Source organism: Ctenopharyngodon idella, chromosome 9, assembly GCF_019924925.1.
Source record: "Ctenopharyngodon idella isolate HZGC_01 chromosome 9, HZGC01, whole genome shotgun sequence".
NCBI classification, from domain to species: domain Eukaryota; kingdom Metazoa; phylum Chordata; class Actinopteri; order Cypriniformes; family Xenocyprididae; genus Ctenopharyngodon; species Ctenopharyngodon idella.
The window spans coordinates 33,907,716-33,921,918 of record NC_067228.1 but is presented as its reverse complement, the minus strand read 5'-3'; the positions used below and the strand labels follow the sequence as shown (position 1 = coordinate 33,921,918).

General features: G+C 35.9%; 1 protein-coding gene across 8 annotated transcripts in view; it reads right to left on the bottom strand.

The window, feature by feature from the left end:
• The window catches only part of osbpl6 (oxysterol binding protein-like 6), a 70,977-nt gene extending 59,541 nt beyond the window's left edge, over positions 1-11,436 (bottom strand). For 6 of the 8 annotated variants that reach the window (XM_051906684.1, XM_051906689.1, XM_051906686.1 and 3 more), the window contains exon 1: positions 11,177-11,436. The gene's annotated coding sequence lies outside the window, so the exon portion shown is untranslated. The remainder of the gene's footprint in view (positions 1-11,176) is intronic. The other 2 variants (XM_051906691.1, XM_051906692.1) reach the window with 1 other exon arrangement.
• Positions 11,437-14,203: the final 2,767 nt, after the last annotated feature.

Sequence of the window (14,203 nt, the reverse complement as noted above, 5' to 3'; positions counted from 1 at the left end):
TGACGGAAATCACTTTAAAATATTATCACACAATGCTGAAGTTAATGAACATTTTTGATTAAAGCAACGTATGTTACATAATACAGATATACAGTATTTCACAGAAGTGAGTACACCCCTCACATTGTTGTAAATATTTTATTATATCTTTTCATGTGACAACACTGAAGAAATGACACTTTGCTACAATGTAAAGTAGTGAGTGTACAGCTTGTATAACAGTGTAAATTTGCTGTCCCCCTCAAAATAACTCAACACACAGCCATTAATGTCTAAACCGCTGGCCACAAAAGTGAGTACACCCCTAAGTGAAAATGTCCAAATTGGGCCCAAATAGCCATTTTCTCTCCCCGGTGTCATGTGACTCGTTAGTGTTACAAGGTCTCAGGTGTGAATGGGGAGCAGGTGTGTTAAATTTGGTGTTATCGCTCTCACTCTCTCATACTGGTCACTGGAAGTTCAACATGGCACCTCATGGCAAAGAACTCTCTGAGGATCTGAAAAAAAGAATTGTTGCTCTACATAAAGATGGCTTGTATAACAGTGTAAAAATACACTGTTATACAAGCTGTACACTCACTACTTTACATTGTAGCAAAGTGTCATTTCTTCAGTGTTGTCACATGAAAAGATATAATATTTACAAAAATGTGAGGGGTGTACTCACTTCTGTGAGATACTGTATATTACTACAGTGATATTTAACCTGTCCGTTATTGCTGTGGAAAGAATCACGCTTCTGGGGTTATTCATGGTCTGTTGAAAGTAGCTTGTTGATGCTTTTACACTTTTAAATGTCCTTTTAATGTTCGATGGTTAAAGAGTGAGTAGAATAATGTCATCTCATTGTACCCAGTTTTTAAAAAAAGCGTATCATTGCGTACAGCTTAACGGAAGTTACACCCATAATTCACACAAAGCATCATGGGGCGTAGGAATAAGGTGGATATATCCAAACGAATCAAGAGCTTGTGAACCAGAATCGAATCGATTTGCGAAATCTGTGACAATACCCAGCCCTAGTGATTATTTAATAGATTTATTACCGGTCCAAAACGTGACTATTAATAATAATAGTTACAAAATAAAATAAATGCATTCAAGTTATTTTTAAATAGTATGTTAATATAAATATACTATAGTATTGGTTGCTTGTTGATAGTGTCAGTACATGGTTTTGGTGGCATGTGTTTAATTCAAACTCATAACGGATTACAATATGCATGTTTTCAACATATGGAAGCACAAATGTAAACTTTTTCAGTGAATAACGACCAAATTTAATTGTGTTCATCAGAGTGTATGGCTTCAGAAGACTTATAGTTGACAATTGATTGACCACTTTTATGATTCTTTCATGGTGTTTTTCTTCTTTGGAGACTGTGACCTTGTGGTCACTTTGTACTTTCATTGTATGGGAAACAACAGTGTGATAATTATATCTAATCTTCTTTTGTGTTCCACAGATGAAAGAACTTCATACGGGGTCATATGGGAATGAGATGAAGGTGACTAAAATTTCATTTTTATTTCTTAACTGTGAACCCTCCACTTGCGGTTCTGAGAAATGATTGTTTTTAATTACCTCCACTAAAGTACATGATGCCGAGGGGAGCTGTGGGTTGTAGGGGCCTTCTGAAGTCTATTATCACCACCATCTTTTGATCAGTTCCAGGCTGTTATGTTTGCTCTAGCTCACCAGCTGTTCCACCTCCTGTCTGCATGTAGATTAGTCACCGTAGCTTATGAGGCCAATCGGCGTTGTCATCACTGCCTCTTCACAGGCTTTACAGAGGGGTCAACTGAGGTGCAGTCATTTATGTAGAGAGATTAGAGAAGTTCCAGTGTGGGTGTGGGTGACATCTCAGCCTCACATGGTTTCCTGTCAGTTAGGAAGTCTCTTCTTAGAATAGCCCCCATGGCAGGTTCATTCCCATCTTCAGTTTATACATAGCTGAGCGGCTGAGGAACTTCACTCCTGTAGGGATTCTCTTTTTCCAAGGTTGTTGAGTTCTGCCAAAAATAAAAATTCTTATACTGTACTCACCTTCACAAGCTCCAAATATGACAAAAATAGCACCATAAAAGTGGTGCATAAAACTTCTGTGCGATTTAGTCATACAATAGCTTTGTGTGAGGATCTGACAGAAATTTAATTCTGTTCCTTACAAATAGCTGTCATACATCTTTAAGGATTAGTTCACTTCAGAATTAAAATTTCCTGACAATTTACTCACCCCCATGTCATCCAAGATGTTTATGTCTTTCTTTCTTCAGTCAAAAAGAAATTAAGGTTTTTGAGGAAAACATTCCAGGATTTTTCTTCATATAGTGGACTTCACTGGGGTTCCAAATGTCCAAATGTCAGTTTCAGTGCAGCTTCAAAGAGCTCTACATGATCCCAGACGAGGAATAAGAGTCTTATCTAGAGAAACCATCGGTCATTTTCTAAAAAAAAAATAAATTCTATACTTTTTAACCACAGATGCTCATCTTGCACTGCTCTGTGATGCACCACACATTACGTAATCATGTTGGAAAGGTCATGCGTGATATACAACGGCCTTTACAAAAAAGGTAAAACAATGATGTCGGACGATTTTGAAGTTGGAGGAGAAAATGAGATGGAGTTTTTTGCCCTACCGCGCTACTTCCGCCTACGTCACGTGTGACCTTTCCAACGTGAATACGTAATGCGTGGCGCATTGCAGAGCAGTGAAAGATGAGCATTTGTGGTTAAAAAGTATAGAATTTTTTTTTTTTTTTTTTTTTAAGAAAATGACCGATGGTTTCTCTAGATAAGACTCTTATTCCTCGTCTGGGATCATGTAGAGTCCTTTGAAAGGACTACTGAAGTCCACTATATGGAGAAAAATCCTGGAATGTTTTCCTCAAAAACCTTCATTTCTATTCGACTGAAGAAAGAAAGACATAAACATCTTGGATGACATGGGGGTGAGTAAATTATCAGGAAATTTTAATTCTGAAGTGAACTAATCCTTTAAGAAGACTTGGAATAAAAGCCAATGAAAAAATCATCCTAGTCGGTTTTTGAAACAGGGTGCTGATAGCTTCCAGGTTGGCCTACAAAAAAATGCCATCCCTGCAGCTCTCTATTTAGCATTCTCACTTCTTTTAAGGTACTTGTATGGTGACTTTTTGTCACTCCTCGAGCTCTAGAGTGTCCATCTCATTTTGTGTTCCACAGAAGAAAGTTTTATCATGTATTCAACCTGGTTCTCTTTTGGGAATGTATTTGGACACCAGTCTCAAAAACTCATGATGTCAGTCTGTGAAGCGGTAACCGATTTTTTTGGACTGATGTGGCTCCGCCGGTCCATCTCGCTCAGCAGATGTTCATTTCTGTTTGAATGAGATTAAGTGCACTGCTCCAGTGGAACCCCACAAAGGTGCATGAGAATATATGCAGTCTACATTTTGTCTTCTCTAGTGGCAATTCTGGATTTATCTCCCATAATTGTGAGTTGGGAGGCCTCTGGATTTCCTCTGCACCCTGATTATCTGTTCAGCAAGCCTCTCCCACACACGCTTCAGGCATGATGGAGATATTAACCAAAATAAAAGATTATTACAACGGCCATTATAAGAATGGCTTGTTTATGAAAAAAGTTTCCAAACAAGATGAACGTGAATTTAGCTACAATATAGGCCTAGCAATTTCACTAAACATTCCCATAACACACACAAACACTAATCACATTTTCATCTGAAAATATATATATCTAGTTTCTTTATAACTCTGTGAAACTGATCCGCACTGCCAGGAATTGTTTCACATGGCTAAGCCACTGTGAAAATAAGGTTAGAAGATGGAAAGGTTAGAAAATGGAAGGTCCTTGCTTATTTGGATCAATAGCAGGATTTTATCTGATTTGTTACACAGAGCACAGATTTGTGAGGCATGTGCCCATGAGAGGTGTGTAAAATCATCACAACCAGAGGAGCAGCAAGGACACTGATCTCCTGCTGCTTCATCTGCATCCGGTGGCAAAGAAACAGTTGTGCCCTTTATCAAGTTGCCAACTAAATCCCACGGAAGAGACAGATTAGGAATCGCTTTAGGTGTCATTTACACCTGATGTCAAGATGTTGCTCTTTGAAGGAGCAGATTAAAGTCACCATGAAGTCAAAATTGACTATTCTTATTTTTCATGGAATACTGCAGTATTTATTATAAATGATTTATCTGTGCACAATATTATTTTTTAAATTCCTGTTCCTCGTAATCTTGAGTCAGAATAACTTCTCCTCCCTCTTGCGGTGACATCTCTTCTCTTCTCTGATGATGAGGGCGGGACAACCTGTCACTCACATGAGATCCACCAATAGCAAACCAAAACCATCCAAAATTCCCCATGTTCAAAATCAAGCCCCGCCCTACATTTTTTCTTGTTCCAGAAGCGGATTCACTTAGATATACATCACGAAGAAAAGACTATCACGACTTCTGCTTCATGCTGACTTTAAGAAACAGACAAAATAGGAATGAGCAACACACCGTGGATGATGCATGAGGTGCCATATGGAGAAGGTCATCAAACTAGAATAAAAATAATGTATTCTTGATATATTAGGAATATATCAGAAGCTGCAGAAACAGCTTGTTGAGAACTTACTTGACTCTGATCTTATGGATGTCAGACATTTACAGTACATGTCAATGATTCCTGGTAAGTGTTCAGAAACTCAGCCCATAGTCACAGTGAGGTAATACTGTTAGTGTAGATACTTTTTAGTAAATGTCACAACAATCTAACGCAGGTGTTGCAAAGATTATTAAGTTGATGTAACTGAAGGATAGGGCTGCGAAGCAAATCTGCAGCTTGTGAGTAAAAGTGCGGTCACATTAGCGAAATATCGGCCAAAAATTGCAGGAAGAAAGCTCTATTGCCTACTGTCAAAAGAGTAGCGATGCATAAAGCACTGCTCATATAGAAGTCACTTTCAAACCAAGCAGCTTTCTGTTGGTCAATGCAACAAGCTCTCGTGCAGAAATCCAGATTGCCTGGATTCCTAATGAAATGGCTGGATTCACCGAAAAACTTAAGTGCAGCAAAGGTGAGTCACACCTTAAAGGGATAGTTCACCCAAAACTCAGTTGATGGGCTCCACTGACTTCCATAGTATATTTTTTTCCCATACTATAGAAGTCAATGGGGTCCATCAACTGTTTGGTTACCCATATTCTTCAAAATATCTTCTTTTGTGTTCAGCAGAACAAAGAAATTCATACCGGTTTGGAACAACATGAGGGTGAGAAATGCTGTTACAGATTTCACAAGCGCCGAGGGCCTACTATTTTTTTTTTTCTCTCAGCATGTCCAGTTCGTCCCCACAATAATGAAGGTAGTGCGTAACGTTCAAAGAATTAAAATGACATGTTCTAAGCAAAAGGAAGCATCACAGGAAGTGTAATCTGCTAGCTGCAAATACTCATGAAATCCATCTTTCAAACGCAGAGAAAAAAAAAATCAAATCAGGTTGAATTTGATTGATTTACTAAAGGGATACTTCAACCAAAAATTAAAAAAAAATTATCATCACTCCCTCTCATGTTGTTCCAAACCTGTATGTGTTTCTTTCTTCTGTGGAACACAAAAGAAGTTATTTTGAAGAATGCTGGAAACCAAACATCATTGGACCCCATTGACTTCCATGTATAGACAAAAAACACAGAGACATTTCACTAAATATCTTCTTTTATGTTCCACAGAAGAAAGAATGTTTTGTTACTGGATACTAGAAAAATAGCATCTTTTCAGGGCTTCTCAAAAGGCAACATTTTGGCACAACTTTTACAGTGACTGTCAGACAGTAGCAACACAACAATAGAACTGAACATTTGATTGGCTCCAAAATGACAGTAACAAATGATAGTGTGCATCTGATGTGAAAGAAATCCTTTATCTCTCATTTTCCATCTTTTTTATTTTTCCCCAAATAATAGCAAGTAGGCTTATATGGTTCACAGGCTTTTTAAAGTTACTTCCTCTATACATTAAACTAGGAGTGCATTCAGAGCTTTTCTCAACATGTCTGTGGAGTTCACTGGCAGAGCATGTAAAACTACAGTGAACACAAAGGCAGACAGTGAACAGATGGGCACACTAATCAACCTGCTGAACCCGGCTCAGTCCAGCCCCCTTTAAAGCAGGATAATGTCTCGTGCAAGACACCAGCCAAGATACAGGAAGAATCAAGCAGTTCTATGAAAACTCTGGATTAGAGCGAGCACACAGCACGCACACTCAGACAAGCACACAGTGCACTGGAGATAAAACTCATTACTTTTATTGATCAGGATGTAGCTTTTGTTCTTTCAAGTGGAATGCCCCCACCCCAACATTGAGCGTGGGACGGCCAGATTCCTAGAGCAGCCCACTGCTCAGAAACACACACACACACACACACACACACACACACACACACGCACGCTAGGCAACTCCAACACAGCACACTAATTAGTGGTGTTTACTAAGACAACCATCACTATTACTACATACGTGCTTACACTTAATGTGTAGGAGTGTGTTGAAACCCCTAACTGAGGGGAAAGTTCACCCAAAAATGAAAGTTGTCCCTCTAAACCTGCATGACATACTTTTTTGCCTTGGCAACTAGCTGAAATAAAAGTACTAAAATTACTAAAACTAAAAATAAATTAAAGCTAAACAGACATAAATATAAAGTCAGAATTGTGAGTTATAAAGTCAGAATTGCGAGATTTGAAGTCAGAATATTGCGAGATGTAAAGTCAGAATTGCGAGATATAAAGTCAGAATAGTGACTTATAAAGTCAGAATTGCAAGTCAGAATTACGAGATATAGTCAGAATTGCGAGAAATAAAGTCAGAATTGCAAGTCAGAATTGCATGATATAAAGTCAGAATTGTGAGATATAAAGTCAGAATTGCGAGTTATAAAGTCAGAATTGCGTGTTATAAAGTTAGAATTCCGAGATATAAAGTCAGAATTGCAAGTTTTAAAGTCAGAATTGCGAGTTATAAAGTCAGAATTGTGTGATAGAAAGTCAGAATTGCATGTTATAAAGTTAGAATTCCGAGATATAAAGTCAGAATTGCAAGTTTTAAAGTCAGAACTGCATGTTTTAAAGTCAGAATTGCGTGATAGAAAGTCAGAATTGCGTGATAGAAAGTCAGAATTGCGAGTTATAAAGTCAGAATTGCGTGTTATAAAGTCAGAATTGCGTGATATAAAGTCAGAATTGCGAGTTATAAAGTTAGAATTGCGAGATATAAAGTCAGAAGTGCGAGATATAAAGTCAGAAGTGCGAGATGTAAAGTCAGAATTGCGAGTTATAAAGTCAGAATTGCGAGTTATAAAGTCAGAATTGCGATTCCAACTTTATATCACACAATTCTAACTTTATATCTCGCAATTCTGACTTTACATTAGAGATGCACCGATGTATCGGCTAACAAACGGTATCGGCCGATAAAAGCTATTATTATCAAGTGCTCATGAAAACTACCTTATGTGATACTAAGTTTTATACATTTCAGTTTTTATTTGAGTGTAATTAATATATCTGAAAATAAACAGCAGCTGAATATAACAGCTCTGCTGTTAACTGTAACCTCTAATATTGTAGTGTACCAAATGAGAGGGTTCCCTGTATAGTTTGCAACATTATTTGGGAGAGATTTTTTTTTCCTTAAGAAAAACCAAACTATCGGCCGATATCATTCTGAATAATCGGCTATCGGTATCAGCAGAGAAATTTAGTATCGGTGCATCTCTACTTCACATCATGCGATTCTGAGAAAAAAAAAACGTCAGAATTGTGAGACAAAAAGTCGCAATTTTTTATTTTTTTAATTAGTGGTGGAAACAAGCTTCCATAATGAGGTCTAATATTGTTTTGGACCCCAGTGACTTTCATTGTATAGACATTTTTCAAAATATCTTCTTTCAAGTCATTGAGTGACATCTGTGGTGTGTAAGTCCTTCTGCCCTGTTTGTGCTACAGACATGAATGATGCCAGAAATCATGTGGCGTGTTGAGGAGGGGTGTATGATTACTTCTACAAACGATTAGAATTACTATTTACTACGTTCCACAATTTGCACAGGTGCTTCTGACTCTATAAACTCTGATTGTGATTGGCTACGCAGACTGTGTCCATGACGACAACATTCCTGTTCCCGCATCCTGCATAATTAAAGGAGCCAGTAATTGGCAGAATCAAGCACTGGGTCAGTTTACAACCGTTAGAGGGTCTTTTTATAGTCAGAGGCACGTCTCTACAAGTGCAGATGACAGACGAACAGTATTTTCTTGAATGACTAGAGCAGTGAGATCCACCGACATGCACACATGACCAAAACAAGCCTTAATTACATAATTATAATGACACAATGCACTTATGAAATAAAAGACTTGCAGAATGTAAACGACAGAGTTAATATTATAATAGTATTAAAAACTAACTAATAACAAATACTAATAATAACTAACAATATTGTAACAACTTGCAAATGTCACAATTTTACACCATTGGTAGGGCCCTATGATTTCCGCGGAACAGAAAACGCAGATGGAATTGCAGAATCCAGTCATAAAAACGGAATGTCACGGAATTTGTCAAATTGTTGATGAATAAATAAAAAGTAGGTCAGTACACTTAAATCGTGATATAGACTAGTCTCTGTGAATATTAAACTGCAAAAGACTATTCAAGTATGAATCCTGTATGTTCTGCGTGTCTCTGTGTGAATGAATGGCGCAGACGCGCGGTTTCATCTACTACACACACTGATGCACGCATGACGCTCGCGGTGTTTTCAGCCTCTGCCGCCTCACTAAATGAGGATATGAACTTCATCTCCAGAGCCGCTCTGAGTCACTTCATGAGCATTTTACCATTTCATTTCAGAAAAACTATAGTCATATCATAAACACACAGATACTCAAAGGTCTTCACAGCAACTCATCAAAATAAAAGTTTGTGTGACTTGAAGAAATTCTGACATATAGGCCTATATAATACTGTTGTACAGTAGAATTTAGCTATGTCTCAATTTAATAATAATACTAACACTAATTATAATATAATAATAATAAATTATTATTAAAGCTTAATTTTTTTAAGGAATCACAATTTTTCTTCCATGTTTTAATTTTAACAGTGAAGTTAAGTTGTGCAGCACTTTGTCTGACAAAAAAAAGTTTCTTTAATGTCATATGATTAAAAGATAAATTAAATTAATATTTTATGCCTTTATTTGATTGCCAAAAAAATTAAATACAACAGAAGTTCTGAAAAAAAAACAAAAACAAAACATTTCATAGAAATAAAAAATAAATAAATAAATGTTTTTATGAATTCAATTAATTAGTTATGCTTTTTTATTATTAAAATTTAATTAAACCGTTAAAATGTAATCCACAAAACTTAAAACAGAAAACACAGAATTTGGTAAAAAAAAAAAAAAAAAAAAAAAAAAACAGATTTTGAGAAAAAAAAAAAGTATTTTATAGGGCTCTTAAAAAAAAAAAAAAAAGAAGTAATTTTTGTTAAACTTTTGATAAATTGTTGGTAAACTGTGTAATTTTCATGATTTCAATTAATTAGGCATGCTTTTTGATTACTAAGATTTAATTTGACCATTAAAATGGAGTCCAAAAAAAGAAAAAGAAAACGGAATTTGGAAAAAAACAAAACGGAATTTGGGAAAAAATGAAATGGATTTCATAGGGCCCTACATTGGCTTATCAAGCATTTTTGTTCTGATACATGTAAACAGTGCTGTTATTGTTAACTAAAACTAAAACTATATAAAATTGTTTTCAGTAATGAAACGCTGAAAAACAAACTGTAAAAAATTTAACATTGACTTGACCACTAATTGTAATTAAAAAAAATAAGTTTAGGATGAAGCACTAAAATTATTACACCTAAAGTACAAATAAAGCTAAAATAAATAAAAAAAATAGATAACTAAAGCATGTTTTAAAACTTAAACTAAAATTCACATTAAAATAAAAGCCAAATCAAAATTTTAATAAATACTATAATAATAACACTGCATGTAAAATACAATAAGAAAGCAAAAATAGTGTTTGTTGAACGTTATTTGTGTTCCCAGCATTGCATGACCATACAATCATACGGGCCACTTCTAATGGTGTTTCTATGACATTTTTGGAGCCCCAATTCACTCTCATTGTATAACCAGAGCAGCCTGGACAATCTACCAAATTTCTCCTTTCATGTTCCACAGAATAAACAAAGTCATCCTAGTTTGGAAAACCGTGAGGGTGAGTAAACAATTACTTTGTGTGTGTGTGCGTGTTCCGGGCTGAACTACTCCTTCAAACATCAGGATTGGAGTACTAATTGTTGAATAAACACACCAACTCTATTAAAAGGGCAGGTGTGTGGAGTTTCAGCTGCTGCTGCTGTACTGTGGTTCACAGAGAGTTAAACTGAGGACTCACCTAACCATACTGACTATAAAGTCAAACTAGCCATCTTAGAATTAACTTAGCAGCCGCTCAAGAGGTCAACATTATCACAATAACTTAAAGCAGTGAAATACTAGTGTCTCTAAAACACACACCGCAATGTCAGCGCCTGACCTTGGGTTTCTTGATCCCAAAAAAAGTCACCCGGTTGTGGACAGCAGGGTCCAGTTTCCCAAAGACGTTCACCGGGCCAGACGCCCAAAATCACCTAATCAGGTATTACCAGTCTGCTCTTCACCTGTACTAAAGCCTGGAGCATTAAAACTCAAGCACACAGGTGTTTAACAAGCGCAGCATGACAGCAGCATAACAGCATTTCAGTACTGCACGATTAGATAAACAAGGGTTTTGTGTTTCGGCCGGTTCAATACGACCTCATATGGGGTCCAGTTATTCGCAAATGGTCTGAGGAAACACAGCATATGAGGCTCAAAATGTATTACAACACATAACGTTATAGGCTTCATATATATTAGTGATATACAGTAGAATAACTCCAGAGGAGACTTTCCCATCTGCAAAGATGCGTGGCTGCCATTCATCCATTTTAATCAGCTTATCAATATCTAGAGGACATTGGCGACGGGACCTCTCAATCCTGAAGGAAATTAGCTGTTCTTGTGTGTGAGAAGAAAATAAAAACCATGAAACGGAAGCGGTACGTACCAGCGGTTCGGTGTCCACATCGTTTCTTGGCGCAGAAACCCGATGCTGTGAATTAGCGAAGCCGTAGTCACGGTTAAAAAAATTTTTATCCCACACGGTCAGCGGTCAGTCCCCGCAGATAATCACAGTTATATTTGAGGAGAATGTCAAGGTTAGGTGTATGAAAGTGAGGAAAAGTGCTGTGTATGGCTGGATTTGAAGGCAGTTTAGACGGATGCTGCGGTAACGGTGACTGCAGGTCTGCGGTAAAGGCTGGACTGGATCTCATCCCGAAACACTGGACGCGGTGAGACGCAAAACCAGGAGCCTGAACCACATGATGGATTCCGTCTGGAGTTTATGTGTTTTAAGAATGTAATGTAGAACATTATAGGTTTGTTTTACAACATATCGTTCAAACAATCACCATGCAAACATCAGATATTATTTCACACCGATATATTTGCCATTTTAACTCATTTAAAAAATTTTAGGACTGTAAACCAAAGAGCTGATTAAATTAGCAAATATCCAATTATAAAAAATGGGTAACACTTTCTATGAAGACCATGCTTATAATGAATTATAGCCCCATTTATACTTATTTATAAGTATTACTATTCTATAAATATATTTATAAAGACTCAATAAAGGGTTAGTTCACCCAAAAATGAAAATTATCCCATGATTTACTCACCCTCAAGCCATCCTAGGTGAATATGACTATCTTCTTTAAGACTAACACAATCAGAGATATATTTAAAAAATCTGTTTTTAGCCATACGCATTCAGCGTATGTCTAAAAAGCGTTAACTTCTGCAACTTAGTACACAATGACATGGCGTACTGTAGAGCGTCATGGAAGTTAACGCTTTTTGGACGTACATCGAATGCGTAAGGCTGTCGTGCCAGAAGCTCGTTATTTAACTTTATAAAGTTTTAAATAAGGATACTTGTCTTACACAAACGCATTGATTCAGAAGGACTTTATTAACCCCCTGGATTCGTATGGATTCATTTTTTTATGGATAGGTGCATTTTTTTGTCTTCAAAATTTGGGCTGCCATTCACAACCATTATAAACCTTGGAGGACTAAGGATATTTTTAAATATATCTCTGATTGTGTTTGTCTGAAAGAAGATAGTCATATACACCTAGGATGGCTTGAGGGCGAGTAAATCATGGAATCATTTTCATTTTTGGGTGAACTATCCCTTTAAGACCTATACTGCATTATAAGAACAGTTATAGTTATTATTTTTTTATATTTAGCCTACTTATAAGCCATGCATTTGCTTTTCAATATTCATGCTCATAATCCATTATACACTGATTTATAAATTATCAAATATAAAATAGTTCCAGAGACACTTGTTTGCTGTACCAGATAGTTATTATGTCTTTAATCGCTAATGTTTGCATTAGAGGTCATGAATGGTAATTTTGATTTGTTAAAATCTATATCTCCTCAGCCATTAGCATGGTATCGCTTATAGCAGTTTTTTTCCCCCATTATTTTATTACATGAATTATTGTTCATTAGTTACATTTACAAGTAAACAACTTAAAATGTATAATGAGCACATCTTCATGATTTCTTAACATTTGCTTTAGGAAAATTGCGTCCTGTTTTCACTACTTAAAGCCATCAATGATGCATTTATAGAGATTAGTAACTGTATTATTACAATAAGTATGTATAAGGACACAAAATGGCTATTAATAGCAATATATTCACTTATTTTACAGAAATACATCTGAATTACTAAAAAGTCATTGTAACTATAAAACAATAACATTGCAGAACTGCAGGTTGCATCTTTATAAATACATTCATGGAACCGACTGACTAATACTTATTAGTTTTTGCTCATAATCCATTTTACACTGATTTATAAGTAATTATAAAAATAACATAAATAAACTATAACTTCTTATAATGCAGTATGTCTTAATGAGTCTATAAATATGTTTATAAAATAGTAATACTTATAAGTATAAATGGAGCTATAATTTATTATAAGCATGGTCTTCAAAGAAAGTGTTACCAAAAAAAAAAAAAAAAAGTATGCAAATCACACTTTCTACCAGTGACTTATCATCAAAAAAAGTATAATAAACTTATAAAGTATTATAAATGTCTAATAAGAACTGAGCATGACTGCATATTTGAACCCTGATAAATGATTGGAATATTGGTTAACTTCATACATGCAGTACATACTGTACAGTATAACACTTTTAAAAATAGTAAAAAAAACAGGATGCAATACTTCAAACAACAGTGTGCACTCTGGTCACGTGACCCCTGGTGCTATTGTTTCAGTAATAAATCCCGTGTTTGCATTTCTAGACCACTTTTGTGTATTAACCACCTAATTTCTGGCAGTCCAATCAAACGAGTCAAGAAATGTAAATTTAAGTGAACTGCATCATGCTACTGTACAAAAGCTGGGTGTTGGGAGATGCAGTGAATTGCCTATCTATTATAATGATCTAAGCAAATTTTATTAATTTGTATAACTTTATTAAATGGTCGATATTTTGTGTAAAATAGTAATAATACAACACATAAAAATGTGTTCAAGTATGATGAATGAAAGCTAAGACGAATTAAAATGATTAATAGAGGGATTATTGTGAAAGGTCTTCAAAGCGGTGGATTTAAGATCCCTCCAATTACCACGGATCAAACTGCACATTCAATCTGATTCATTTGAAAATGACCCGAGACAGCTAATTACTGAAGCCATCGGACTGCCTCCACCTGGTGGACAGAGCAGGAAGCAGATGACAATTTTTTGTCTTCAAGCTCTTTTATTTTTCAACCCCTCCACTCCAATTACATTCGTCCTCTTGCTGAATCAGACATGAAGTAAAACAGATTGAGAACAACATTTCAAGTTAACTTTCAGTTCTCTTAAATGTTTCACACCCACAAGGGACTGTCGCTTTACATGTGCAGTTTTGTATACACTCCATGGCAGTTTAAACTATTCTCTCAGTTAAATTAACAGGAACTAAGAAACAAACACCATTTAAGACAG